Source organism: Schistocerca serialis, chromosome 6, assembly GCF_023864345.2.
Source record: "Schistocerca serialis cubense isolate TAMUIC-IGC-003099 chromosome 6, iqSchSeri2.2, whole genome shotgun sequence".
Classification (NCBI taxonomy): domain Eukaryota; kingdom Metazoa; phylum Arthropoda; class Insecta; order Orthoptera; family Acrididae; genus Schistocerca; species Schistocerca serialis.
Genome location: NC_064643.1, coordinates 683,130,060 through 683,145,166, shown reverse-complemented (window position 1 = coordinate 683,145,166; position 15,107 = coordinate 683,130,060). Strand labels below are relative to the sequence as shown.

General features: G+C 46.9%; 1 protein-coding gene across 1 annotated transcript in view; it reads right to left on the bottom strand.

Moving 5' to 3' along the window:
- The window catches only part of LOC126483686 (GTP-binding protein Rit2), a 109,919-nt gene that overhangs the window by 71,485 nt on the left and 23,327 nt on the right, over window positions 1-15,107 (bottom strand). The window lies entirely within an intron of this gene.

The following is a 15,107-nucleotide window of genomic DNA, read 5'->3' as shown; positions in this document are numbered from 1 at the left end:
GGTACTTTGGATTATGGACAACACCCTTCACCCACCCAGAGTTATCAAAAGTGATTGTGACACACTTCAACAGCGAACAAAGGCACTGAAGAATTGGGTGAGTCAGACTACCTTCTCTGCGATTTCACGATGGACTCCACTCTGCTCACAATCCAGGCTGATTCTGAGTCACAGCAATCCAAGTGGTTGGATTTGCATTTGCTCGCTTTAGCCGAGGTGTCACCCTGTGCAAATTCATTCATTCCAGGCCTCATGCACCCAGCTGCATTCTCTTCCGACTTGTCTACTGTGTGTCAAGTTGTGCCATGTATGGAGCCAAATTTCAGTCTTTCTTCAGCTACACATGTCAACAAGGCAACCTACTGGACTGGAGACTTATCTTAAGCTGCACCTTTTTACTCACAAGGGAACCTCCCCATCGCACCCCCCTCAGATTTAGTTATAAGTTGGCACAGTGGATAGGCCTTGAAAAACTGAACACAGATCAATTGAGAAAACAGGAAGAAGTTGTGTGGAACTATGAAAAAAATAAGAAAAATATACAAACTGAGTAGTCCATGCATAAAATAGGCAACATCAAGGATCGTGTAAGCACAGGAGTGCCGTGGTCCCGTGGTTAGCGTGAACAGCTGCCGAACGAGAGGTCCTTGGTTCAAGTCTTCCCTCGTGTGAAAAGTTTACATTCATTACTTTCACAAAGTTGTGATCTGTCTGTTCGTTCATTGACGTCTCTGTTCACTGTCTGTGTTTTGCAATCGCACCGCAAAACCGTGCGATTAGTAGACTAAAGGACATGCCTCTCCAATGGGAACCGAAAACATTTGATCGCAAGGTCATAGGTCAACTGATTCCTCCACAGGAAAACACGTCTGATATATTCTATATGACACTGGTGACGATAGTGCGTCACATGACAGGAATATGTTGTCGACCCACCTAACTTGTACACTTGACGTATGGGTATAAAGATTCTTCATCCTTGCCTGATTTAAGTTTTCTTGTGGATGTGAGAATCACTCCCAAAAAAGTGATGAAAACTCAAGAGTTTGTTACATAAACCGCAACAAATGAATGCAAGAGTTTCACAGTTGCACAGTTTTCCCTGTGCTCTGTCAAAACAAATGTTTTTAATGTTTTCAAATTCTTCCGTGTGTAGACCGTCAAATCCTGCACATGCCCAAGCAAATCTGAACATGTCCCGGAATTGTGGAGAGCGAAGTTGATTATGTGTGAGTGCCTGAACTTTGATGATCATCTGAAAATAAAAAACTAAACTTTTCACTCGAGGGAGGACTTGAACCAAGGACCTCTCGTTCCGTAGCTGCTCACGCTAACCACGAGACCACGGCGCCCCTGAGCTTACACTGTCCTTGATGTTGCATATCTTGCGCATGGACTACTCAGTTTGTATATTTTGCTTATTTTCTTCATAGTTCCACACAACGTCGTCCTGTTTTCTCAATTGATCTGTGTTCAGTGTTTCAAGGCCTACCCACTGTGCCAACTTATAACTAAATCTGAGGGGTGTGTGATGGGGAGGTTCCCTTGTCAGATCAACCAAGCCACTGGGGACGGTTCGCCAAGGTGGACAGCATTTTTGTGTTGAGTGACATCATCAGTGACCGTGTTAAATTCATCACACTGCTCAATCACTTTGGTGAACAAACAGATGATCAGTGACATCATCCTCGCCACAGCCTCAGTGGAACAGTTGCACCGTATCATCTATGCTGTAGATTTAAAAGATAAGACTCTGTTGCAATTATGGCATTGGCTTAACATTCAAATTGATCTGAACCTCATGCCTCATCACACCCTGTTGACATTATGTGTCAACAAGCTTCTGCCCCAAGTTCAACTGGCTTTGGACACCCATGAGCAAGAGTCACTTGATGCATGCCTCAAACTTGTAGATAAAATACTTTCCATCATCAACAATGTATTAATAATGCTGGCAACAATGGTGCCGAGCATGACTTGCAACGTCAGGAGCGCAACCGACCTTCCGCCTACCATGACCTCGCCCGATATATGTCGACTCTCACGTCACTGCACCAAACCAGAGCAACTACCTAGAAGCCACCCAACAAATCCCTTCCCTCCCACCACCCACGCTGTGTCCGCATCTGTGCAAAATCACTTCTGCTGCTATTGTGCATGACTTGGTGACTGCTCACAACTGTGACTCACCAAGCAACTTCCCAACCTCTAAGCATGGTTCACAGGTGGTACCCCAAACTACAAAGGATATCTATGGTGCCTAGCCACCCAGAATGATAATGCCAGCGATCTTCTGCCCCACTCTCATCATGACAACAGACTCTTCATCCTCGATTGCATCAGTGGCCAATGCCTCCTAATTGATGGTTGGTTGGAGGGATAAGAGACCAAATGATGAGGTCATAATTCCCTCAATCCAAGAGTGGTGCCTCCAGAAGTAGAGACGTCCTCTGAGAACATTTTCTGATCTAGTCGGGAGATTCATAACATTAATGAGAAGGTTAAAAATGTAATGGCCATCTTTTGTACCATCAATAATAAAAACAAGATTAATGAGATAGGGAGCCAGCAGGTGGTCATCTCCCAGACTCTGCATATGACAGGAAACATCCCACCCCTGATTCATTACAGCCAAGAGCATCCACTATTCTACAAAGGACACCCAGAATAGAAAACTGGGCACAGTAGAAAGGAGACAAACTGAATCTAAAAGCGATTAAAACAGAATAAAAGAGGGGATGAGAGAGTAGCCTGGCCAAAAACACACACACAGAAATATACACCTGTCCCCTACATTGTGCTCAGTTGACTACCAGCTCTTTCCTGGCCCATGGTGAGTATACCGGGATGAGGTGGGAGTGCAGAGTGGGATGGGGTGAGGGATGGAGAGAGGCGGGAGGCAGGGAGGAAGTTGGGGAGGGGGCGGGAGGGGGAGCATCTAGTGGCTCGGGGGTAAGTAGGGAGCCAACTGTGGGCTAGCTGGAGGTGCAGGTAGAGGAGGCACATGGCAAATGGCTGGGTACCCAGTTTCACAGATGAAGGTGTGAGATAGCAGCACACAACTAGCTGACACAAATTGGGCGGGGGTACTGGGGCAGGGTTGGGTGTGCACCACACCTTTATTCCTAAATAATTCATAATCCTGGTACAAATGGTGTGGATACTACAGAGGACTGTGGAGTCCTTCTGGGAGGAGTGGAACGAAGAGCACTGCATTGCAGTAATCTTATCTATTGTGCACAGTTTATTAGATGGGGCAGTATCCCACTAGATGTCCCTCCATCTCCAAAGTAGTAGAGATCTCATGTGCACCCACAAATCTGCACCTTGGATTAGTAAAGCAAATGGGGAGTGAGTAAGTGCTCTCCTAGCCAAAAGCCAGCCAGTTCATACCCCAGAATACCCACAAGATGTGGGACCGAGAGAAAGACAACTGAGCAGGCAGTACAAAGTCAGTGAAGTGACGAATAGTGAGAACCAGAGGGTAGCAAGAATAGTATTAATCAATAATTGCCTGGAGATTGCTCGTTTAGTCATTTTATATATATATATTAAAAAAGATGCTGTGACTTACCAAACGGGGAAAGCGCTGGTAGATAGACACAATAAAAAACACACAAACCATCTTCCCTACCCTCTGGCTCCTATCCTTGTGACTGCCCCCGGTGTAAAACCTGTCCCATGCACCCTCCCACCACCACCTACTCCAGTCCTGTAACCTGGAAGGTGTACACGATCAAAGCACCCACGTGATTTACCAACTGACCTGCCTACACTGTGAAGCCTTCTATGTGGGAATGACCAGCAACAAACTGTCCATTCAACTGAACGAACACAGGCAGACAGTGTTTGTTGGTAATGAGGATCACCCTGTGGCTAAACATGCCTTGGTGCACAGCCAGCACATCTTGGCACAGTGTTACACCGTCCGGGTTATCTGGATACTTCCCACTGACACCAACCTATCAGAACTCCGGAGATTGGAACTTGCCCTTCAATATGTCCTTCCCGTTACCCACCTGGCCCCAACCTCCGCTAATTTCAAGTTTCCGCCCCTCGTACATCACTTGTCATTCAACATCTTTGCCTCCGTACTTCCGCCTCGACTGACATCTCTGCCCAAACTCTTTGCCTTTACACATGTCTGCTTGTGTCTGTATATGTGCGGATGGATGTGTGTGTCTGTCTGTGTGTGTGTGTGTGTGTGTGTGTGTGTGTGTGTGTGTGTGTGATACCTGTCCCTTTTCCCCCTCTAAGGTAAGTCTTTCTGCTCCTAGGGTTGGAATGACTCCTTACCCTCTCCCTTAAAACCCACATCCTTTCGTCTTTCCCTCTCCTTCCTTCTTTCCTGATGAAGCAACTGTGGGTTGTAAAAGCCTGATATTTGTGTGTGTTTTTTTTATTGTGTATCTACCAGCGCTTTCCCGTTGTGTGGTAAGTCACAGCATTTTTTTTTTTAATATGTCACGTGAGGCCCCTTTAATAAAATGAAGGGTTCTGCTAATGGCTGTCAGCTCTGCCAAATGTTCCAGACAGCGAATGGCATTCCATGCTGGCAGGGAATGTAAAAGCATATTCACTGTGATGCACAGTTTTAAGGCCATCAGCATAAAAGATGGTGGCATCTGGTAACTCTTGGAGAACTGGATATGAAAGATGCTGAAAGGTCATGCAGGTGAGGTGTTGGAGAACTGGATATGAAAGATGCTGAAAGGTCATGCAGGTGACTGAAGCATTAGGCCCTGCTACAAGCGTTTCTGGCCACACTGCCTTAGCAGCACAGCACAACAGTACTGCCCAATTCACGTAGCAGCTTCTGCAAATCAAGGTAATGCTCAGCAGCCATCGGTACTTTCCAAGACTGCCTTCACACCACTGATCATGTTCAGCAAATATAATAGCTCTATTTCAACACACACACACACACACACACACACACACACACACACACACACACACACACACACACACACAGAGAGAGAGAGAGAGAGAGAGAGAGAGAGAGAGAGAGAGAGAGAGAGAGAGAGAGACCTGCAAAATTACAACGATGCAATCCAGTGCAGAATTCATGAAGTTGTTTAGAACTCCACATGGCGTGGCGCCACCTCGATCAGCTACATTGATCACCTCAACCCTCATGTGACGTCCCCTCAGCCTCTCTGCATCAATTCAACACAAACTCTTCTGTCATCTGTGGATACACTTACAGCACTGCCTTCATATCCTGACACAAAGGTCAGTATTGCATTTCCTGCTCCCCCCACCCCCTCTAAAGTCTCTCCATGCTCTTCCCTGCATATAAAGATTGTTTCAGCTGAGCCATCACTTAGGAGCACCTTCTCCCTGACTGATCATAACTGCAGATGTGACTTATTGGTGCTGTCCTACAACAAAAAGTAGGGGGTATTCAACAGGCACTATTTTTTCTGTGCAAGCTCTTACCTTCGCAACGCAAGTGGTCTGCATATGATCGACAGCTACTAGCACTTTATGAAGCAGTGCATTACTTCCTGCAAGACATCAAAAAATGTCCTCCAATTATTTTTATGGATCACCGTCCACTCGCTGATTATCTGAAACCTGCCCCAGGACACTTGCTCAAACATCTTCGGCACTTAGATTATGTTGCACAGTTCACCACTAACATCCATCACCTGAAAGGTGAGTAAAATGTTGTGGCAGATAATTTATCAAGCATCAATGCCATATCATTCCAATTTCACAGCAAATAGTTAATGAAGCACAACAGCAAGACGATCAGTTACAAGTTGTTCTTCACAACCCCTCCACAAACCTATAAAACATTTCACAAAAACAGTCACACCCTCTTGATCCCCAACCATTCCACAGCATCATCTTTCATCAGTTATTTAACTTGCCATACCCTGGCACGCATCCAACTATGCCATATTGTATGGTGTAATGTGAAGAAAGATTGTAAGCTTCAGAATCATGCACGCATTCTGTGCCAAAAGAGTAAAGTTTCAAGCCATGTTCAACTGTCCATGGGTAATGCTGAAGTCCCAGAAGGACATTTTTAACATCCACTTGTTGAACTTGTGGACTGCTACATCCTGTTGGTGATCAATCGCTTCACACAATGGATGGAGGCCACACCACTCAAGGACACAACGGCCAAGCCTGCCGCCAAAGCTTTTATTCATATGTGGATTTTGTACTTTCGCTGCCCCACGTTTATTACAACCGATGGAGGTCGGCAGTTTTAATCCACTCTCTTCCTCAAATTGTGCAACATGGTCAGCACCCTTTGATCTAGAATGAAGGCATATCACCCACAGAGCAATGGGCACATCAAGTGGTGGCAATGCACCTCAAACGTGGGTCGTGTGCCACAGTGGACTCTGGGCAGAGGCATAACTGTGGGTACTTCTGGGAGTGTGTACGGTCCACAAATGCAACCTCGGAGCCTCACTCACCGAAATTTTGTATGGTGAAGCGCTATCACTGCCTGTGGACTTGTTTTCTGACAATTGTCAACTGTGCCTCCAGACCTGGTATCATGATTAAAGCAACACATCACTAAGTTCTGTATAACACCCCCTTCTCCTGTACTCAGTGACTGAAGCTTTCCTCGACAAGGCTCTAAACAACTGAGAGTTCACAATGTTATGCAATGGCACAGTATGACCAGCCTCACAACCCCCAGACTCTGGTTCCCACAAGTAGCTCTGGGGACAACCATACCTCTAACATATTGTTACATGGGAAACCTATGACAGTGTCCGCTAATCATCTTAAGCTGGTGTCAACCCTGCAAGAAGCTTCACCAGATTATGATCCCTGCCAAGCACTCTCCACTCCTCCATTAGACAACCCTCCCACTATCAGCAATGTACTCCCAACATTTGTGTTGCACCTTGATACCCACGACTTCCTTCCCAAAGATCTTAACATCAAGTTGATCAACAACAACTTCCTTTTCAAGGGGGTACCAATCAGACTGCCAGACTGGACAGTTCTAGACTTCTGATGTCAATACTGCTGTTTTCATCTCTCGCTTGTAAGCTGATTGTGTCCTCACCATCACATCCCATGACTCCATCCTCTAGATCACGTATCATCACTGGTGCCATCTGGCACTAGTGACTTGTCTGCCATGTCTCTGACCTCTGACACCACCACACACTTACACTTCAGCTGCCCCCAATGCATGCTAGCATGCCTTTGTGAGTATCATGTGTACACTATGTGGTGAACATCACTTCCCAACGTCAACCCAAAAGCAGATGAAAACATGCCTGTCACATCCACATGGCAGCTGTATGACTATGTTGTCTTGTCATTTCTGCAAACCGTGCACCTTCCCTCACGGTGCTCCTCTGTAGGACTTCTGGGAGAAGAAAAAATATCACTGGTACTTGACTGAGACCAGCAGTCTTTGACTGTCAGTTGATTGAATTAATGGCTTCTGAATGTGTAAGTGTATCATGCTTGTACCATCTCAGTGAAAATAAAAAGTGTGCTTCCTCAGACTCTGGTCGTGTTGTTATACACCCTACATCTCACGCATAGTGTAGCACTATAAGTCTTCCTCTTCAGTACTGTGAACCAAATCTCTCCCATTGAAACCTCCTTGCTTTCCACATTTTGAGGTGATGGGAAAAAAAGAGGTTCCAGTAAACATGGGCTCTAAAGTGCATTCCTTAAAAGCTATTAGCAATTGTCTCTCTTTGCTACTGGGAAGCATCTCTTCTACTGAATAAGTGCTCATAGCTCTAAAGGTATGCATTCTAGAGCCCATGTTTACTAGACTTTTCTGCTTTGAATGATCATTCTTGTCATATCAATGAATATGTTATTTTACTTCTATTTCGCATGGCCCAGTAATTATACATTACAATAGAGGATAACAGCTGATGATAACTGAGTAATTTTCCTGGTTTACTTCTACCAGAAGCGAGTTTTTGAGATTATATATCGTGTTCTCTGGAGGTTAAAATGTATCGTCAGAAAGATGGTCCAATATTCTGTTATAAGCCACCTATACGAAAATGTTTGAGAACATGGATAGGACAGAAATGAGACTATTATTAGAGGTTGATAGGTTTATTTTCACTTTTATAATCATGAGTTACGGCATTATATTTCATTTTTTAAAGAAACACATATTTACTAACAAGTAATTTCAAATCGATTTGGTACACTATTTTACTCATTCTTTCCATGCTCCATCTGTGAATGGAATGTGGAAAAACTTTAATATATGGCACAACTGAGAGTGCATTGTGCAGTGCACTTGACCACGATTTTCAGAGTATATCAAACAGTAGAAAATCCAGGATGGAATGTAACAATATTGTGAAAAGGAAAGTTGCCATTCACCATATAACAGAGATGCCGAGTCGCAGATAGTCACAACAAAAAAACTGTCACAAATATAGGTTCCAGCCAGTAAGGCCTTCATCAAAATTAGATGACAAACAGGCACAGATACACATTCATGCAAATGCAACTCACATACACGGCTGCAGTCTCAGGCAACTGAGGCCGCACTGCTTATAGATGCAGATGTAGAGAATAAGTAATAATTAATAAACTGTTACTATACCCATTATTACTGACTACAAAGTATTCAACATATACATCTACGTCTACATCTATGTGATTACTCTGCTGTTCGCAATCAAGTGCCTGGCAGAGGGTTCAATGAACCATCCTCAAACTATCTCTCTACCGTTCCACTCTCTAACGGTGTGCGGGAAAAATGAGCACTTAAATTTTTCTGTGCAAGCCCTGATTTCCCTTATTTTATCGTGATGATCATTTCTCCCTATGTAGGTGGGTGCCAACAGAATGTTTTTGCAATTGGAGGAGAAAACTGGTGATTGAAATTTCATGAGAAGATCCAGTCACAATGAAAAACACTTAATGATTGTCACTATAATTCACGTATCATGTCTGTGGCACTACCTCCCCTATATCGCGAAATACAAAATGAGCTGCCCTTCTTTGAACTTTATCAGTATCATCCGTCAGTCCCACCTGATACGGATCCCACACCGCACAGCAATACTCCAGAATAGGGTGGACAAGTGTAGTGTAAGCAGTCTCTTTAGTAGATCTGTTGCACCTTCTAAAAGTGTTCTGCCAATGAATCAGTCTTTGGTTTGTCTACCTACAACATTTTCTATGTGATCATTCCAAATTATGTAATTTGTAATTGTAATACCTAAGTATTCAGTTGAATTTATAGCCTTCAGATATGTGTGACTTATCGTGTAATCGAAATTTTGCAGATTTCTTTTAGTATTCATGTGATTAACTTCACACTTTTCTTTATTCAGGGTCAATTGCCACTTTTCACATCACACAGATATCTTATATAAATCATTTTGCAATTCATTTTGGTCATCTGATGACTTTACAAGGTGGTAAATGACAGAATCATCTGCAAATAATCTAAGAGGGCTACCCAGATTGTCTCCTATGTCGGTAGTATAGATCAGGAACAATAGAGGGCCTATAACACTTCCTTGGGGAATGCTCGATATTACTTCTGTTTTATTCAATGACTTTCCATCTATTACTACGAACTGTGACTTTTATGATGGGAAATCACGAATCCAGTCGCACAACTGAGGTGATATTCCATAGGCACACAATTTGGTTAGAAGACGCTTGTGAGGAACGGTATCAAAAGCCTTCTGAAAACCTAAAAATACAGAGTCAATTGGACATTACCTGTCGACAGCACTCATTACTTCATGAGTATAAAGATTGGTTGGTTTTGGGGTTTGATGGGGGCTAAACATCGAGGTCATCAGTTCCCAGTTCCAAACAGACATACTTGTAAAAGGCCTATACAGTAAAAGTGTAACCTCTGCATCCAGAGGGAGGGAACACCAAGGGGTACAAAGCTAAAATGAACACCACAGTAACACAAAACAGAGGACACTTAAAAGGAGCAGAGCAAATAGTTGACTAGAGTAAACAGACTACAGTGGTTGATGGATAAGGTAAAAGGTCAACCTCTCAACTACCAATGAAGAACCTCCAGCTGGAAAGCGTTGATAGAGGGACCAACACAACTTGTTACCATAAAAGACACTATTTTGGTATCCACGTCACAATTAAAAGGCACTGGAGTGGGTGTAGCTGGAGAAATCATGCGAGAGCGCCCACACTAGAGTGAGTGATGAAACCCAGCTGAACGGATAAAATGTAAAACTGAGTCAGCTATAGAGGCATCATCACCTAGAATTAAAGGAAGTGCAGCTGGTAAATTAAAGGACTGCTGCAAGGGGGCTAAAAGGGGGCAGTCCATCAGAGGATGGACCACTGTCAGCCCTGCATCACAGCGACACTTGGGCGGGTTCTCACGGCGAAGGAGATAGCTGTGGGTCAATCGCGTATGTCCAATTCGGAGACGGCAGAGAACAACTGAGTCCCTACGCGTGCCCCTCAAGGATGAGTTCCATACGGCCGTGGATGACTTGACCATGTGGAGCTTATTTGGCGTGTTCAAGACAGACCATTCAGAATTCCAGACATTGCGGACCTTGCGACGTAGGGCTGACCGGAAATCTCTTTCCACAAGACCAAGCTCCAGGGCTGGGGAAGTGGTGGTCTGCTTGGCCAACCGATCAACACGTTCATTTCCTGGAATGCCTATGTGGCTCGAGGTCCACACAAACGTCGCTGAATGACCACACTCGGCGAGAGCAAAAACAGCACCTTTAATACAGTGCGCCAAAGGGTCCTGAGAAAAACACTGGTCAAGTGCTTGCAATCCACTCAGGGAGTCACTGCATATGACAAATGACTCCCTAGGGCAGGAGGAAAGGTGAGCGAATGCACGATAAAGAACAACCAGCTCCGCAGTGAAAACACTGCTCCCACAAGGCAGGGAATGCTGCTCAACGTAGTCACCATGGATGAAAGCAAACCCAATGCATCCATCGACCACAGAACCATCAGTAAAGACTACATCTGCATAGCAAAACGAGGCAAGAAGAGCCAGGAATTGTTACGAAGACTGGCAGGTGGAACGGATGACTGAGTCGCAGGACAAATCCAAGCAAAGCCGCAAGCGAGGGAGGGACCAAGGAGGGGTAGAAGAAGAGGGCCAGAAGGATGGAGGAAGTGGAAAGGACTCAAGTGACGAGAGAAGGGAACAAGCGTGGACCGTGATCGGGAGATGCGACCTAGGCCGCCATTGTGAGGAGGGGAGTGTGGAAGATGGAAAAAGGAGCCTGTGATTTGGGTGGTTGGGCGAGGCATGGACGCGGGTGATGTAAGATGCAAGCAACTGTTGTCGGTGGAATCGTAGGGGAGGGATTCCTGCTTCTACAAGAAGGCTAGTCACCAGACTAGTGCGGAAGGCACCTGTCGCCAGTCTTACGCCACAATGGAGAATCAGGTCGAGGATATGCAACATTGAAGGTGCTGCTGAGTCGTACACCAAGTTCCCGTGATCGAGACGGGACTGGACTAAGGCCTTATAGAGCTGTAGGAGAGTTGTTCGTGCAACCCCCCAAACGGTGTGGCTGAGGCAGCGAAGGATGTTGAGGTGCCGCCAGCACCGTTGTTTAAGCTCGCGAAGATGAGGTGTCCAAGTGAGCTGAGCATCAAACAGCATGCCAAGGAAGCGATACGTCTCCTCAATACGAAAGAACTCATTGGCAAGGTAGAGCTCTGGATGGAGGTGGACCGTGCGACGACGACAGAAATGCATCAATCGGGTCTTGGAGGCTGAGAACTGAAAACCATGGTTGGATGCCCAAAAATGTGCTTTACGGATAGCTCCCTGCAGCCGTCGTTCAGCGGCACTGATGCTTGGTGAACTGTAATAAAGACAAAGTCATCGGCATATAGAGAGGAACAGACCGATGAGCCCACCGCAGCCACAAGACCATTAATCGCCACCAAAAAGAGGGGAACACTGAGAACTGAGCCCTGCGGGACACTGTTCTCCTGAATATGAGCAGAGCTAAAATACGCGCCATCTCAAACCTGAAAGTAGCGATTGGAGAGGAAATTCCACAGCAAAATCTGAAGTGGACCCTGTAAGCCCCATTCGTGCAGCGTAGAAAGGATATGATGGCGCCAGGTGGCATCGTACGCCTTCCGAAGATCAAAGAAAACAGCAACTAGATGTTCTCGCCGAGTAAAAGCTGTACGAATAGCCAACTCTAGCGAGACTAAATTGTCGATCGCTGAGCGGCCCTGATGGAAGCCCCCCTGTTGCTGGGCTAGGAGGCCCCGAGCTTCGAGGATCCACATGAGCCGCTGACTCACCATCCGTTCCAGGAGTTTGCACATAACGTTGGTAAGGCTGATAGGGTGATAGCTATCAACCACCAGCGGATCTGCACCACGTTTCAGCACCAGGATGGTAACGCTATCCTGCCAACGAGTTGGGAAAATGCCCTCCATCCAGATGCGGTTAAACAGTGTGAGTAATTGACCCTGACAGTGCGCCGAGAGATGACGAAGAAACTGGTTGTGAATTTGGTCTGGACCTGGAGAGGTATCGGGGCAAGCTGTAAGGGCACTTTGGAACTCCCATTCACTAAACAGGGCGTTGTATTGTTCCCAACAGTGCGTGTGAAACAACTGTGTATGCTCAGCCTGCTCTTTAATGGCACGGAATTCTGCGCTGTAGCCTGCTGTCACGGAAATACGAGCGAAGTACTCTGCCAGATGTTTGGCGATTGGGTCAGTACAAAGTGTACCCCAAAGAGAACGGCAATTGGGTCAGTGCAAAGTGTACCCCGAAGAGAACGGCAATTGGGTCAGTGCAAAGTGTACCCCGAAGAGAACGGCAATTGGGTCAGTGCAAAGTGTACCCCGAAGAGAACGGCAATTGGGTCAGTGCGAAGTGTACCCCGAAGAGAAAGGCAAGGGACAGATGCATGAGGGCGAAAGCCAAAAATGCGCCGAACCTGTGACCACACCTGAGATGGGGAGGTGTGAGAACCTATGGTGGCAACATATCGTTCCCAGCAGTCCTGTTTGCTCCGCCGGATTAACCGCTGAGCCCGGGCCCACAGCCGTTTAAAGGCAACCAGATTCTCCAGGGAAGGATGATGCCGGTGTCGTTGCAGGGCTCGCTGGCAGTCCTGGATAGCTTCTGCAATCTCTGGTGTCCACCAAGCGACTGACTTACTCCTTAGGGTACTTGAAGAGCAGGGGACAGTTGTCTCGGCAGCAGAAACAATGGCCATAGTAACCTCGTCAACTGCCAAATCAATGTCAACAAGAAGTGGAGCAATGGCCATAGTAGCTGAGGTGTAGGGTGCCCTATCAGCTCCACGAAGAGACCATCGTGGCAGCTGGTCAGGGGGTTGGGATTGGAGAAGAAAAACCAGGATAGGAAAGTGGTCGCTACCACAGAGGTCGTCGTGGACCCTCCAACTGAGGCATGGAAGAAGACCTGGGCTACTAAGAGAGAGGTCAGTGGCCGAGTATGTGCCATGAGTCAAGCTAATATATGTGGGAGCACCAGTGTTAAGGAGGCAAATGTCCTGCTGTGCAAAGACAGCTTCAACATTCCTACCCTGGCCCGAGATCTGGGCCCCACCCCATTAAGGGTGGTGTGCATTGAAGTCCCCGAAAAGGAGGAATGGCGGGGGGAGCTGGGCAAACAAGGCAGCTAGGTTGGCAAGAGGGACAACCTCATCTCGGGGAAAGTAGAGGGAACAGATGGTAAGCTCCATTCCTGCCTGGATTCTAACAGCCACAGCCTTGAGAGCTGTGTGAAGTGGCAATGGGGCACCAGGAACTGTGGCAAGAACATAAACACAAACACCCCCAGACACCCTGTTGTATTCTATGCGGTTCTTATAGTAACCCCGGTAGCCACAGAGGGAGGGGGTCCACTGAACAGGAAACCAGGTTTCCTGTAGGGCCAGACAAGTGGCAGGGAAGCGGCACAAAAGCTGTTTCAACTCAGCAAGCTCGTGGAAAAAACCATGGCAATTCCATTGAAGGATAATGGTATCCGACTGTGAAGACATGAAAGAACCTGGCGGGGGGGGGGGGGGGGATAGGTTATGCCTTAGAAGCACTCACCGCCACCGAATGCAAAGTAGCCTGATCAACTACCAGAGGAGCTGCGGGTCGAGCAACATCTAGCTCCTGAGGGGACGCTAGATGCTCCACATCATCTGCAGGTGCAGGGGTGAACTCCTTTTCTGTCTGTATGTCCTTCTCCTTTTTCTTTTTTTTCTTTTTGGTAGGGTCCTGTTTGTCCTTCGGTTTATCAGGCCGGGTGGGCTTTTCCAACCCAGTCTCATGGACTGAGGAAGACCTGGAAGCCCTACAGGCCTCAGGAGGTGGCTTTCTCAGCCACTGGCTGACATCTGGAGGGGCAGTAATCGTGGAAGGGAGGGCACCAAGGGATCCCTTCCACGCGAGGGGAGCCAGAGGAGGAGGGCACTTCTCCAGCTCAGAGGTTGGGACTGAAGTCCCCACAGAAGGAGGGGTTGTTACTCCCGATATTGATAACAGGGGAGCAACGGAAGAGGGTGTTCCCTCAACTACCGGGGGGGGGCAGGAATAGACGGCCGGGCTGGAGGGCCCACAAAAAGCGGCTGAGCTTGGGGGCTCGTCGCCAGGGACGGTGACATCGAAGCTGCTGCAGTAAACGTCGATGAAATGTGCACAGGGTGAAGTCGGTCGTAATTGTGTTTAGCCTCTGTGTAAGTGAGCCTGTCCAAGGTCTTATACTCCATAATCTTCTGTTCTTTTTGATAAACTGCGCAGTCTGATGAGCACGGTGAATGTTTCTGTCCGCAGCTGACACAAACCGGGGGCGGCAAACACGGGACGTTGGGGTGGGAGGCACGTCCACAATCCCGACAGGTAGGGTTGGCGTCACATCTCGATGACATATGCCCAAACCTCCAGCACTGAAAGCAGCGCATGGGAGGAGGGATGTAAGGCTTAACATCACATCGATATATCGTCACCTTGACCTTCTCGGGCAGGGTGTCTCCCTTGAAAGCCAAGATGAAGGTGCCGGTGGAGACCCTACTATCTTTAGGTCCCCTGAAGACACGTCATACAAAGTGGACACCGCGGTGTTCCAGATCTGCACGAAGCTCATCGTCAGACTGCAACAACAGGTCATGATGAAAAATATG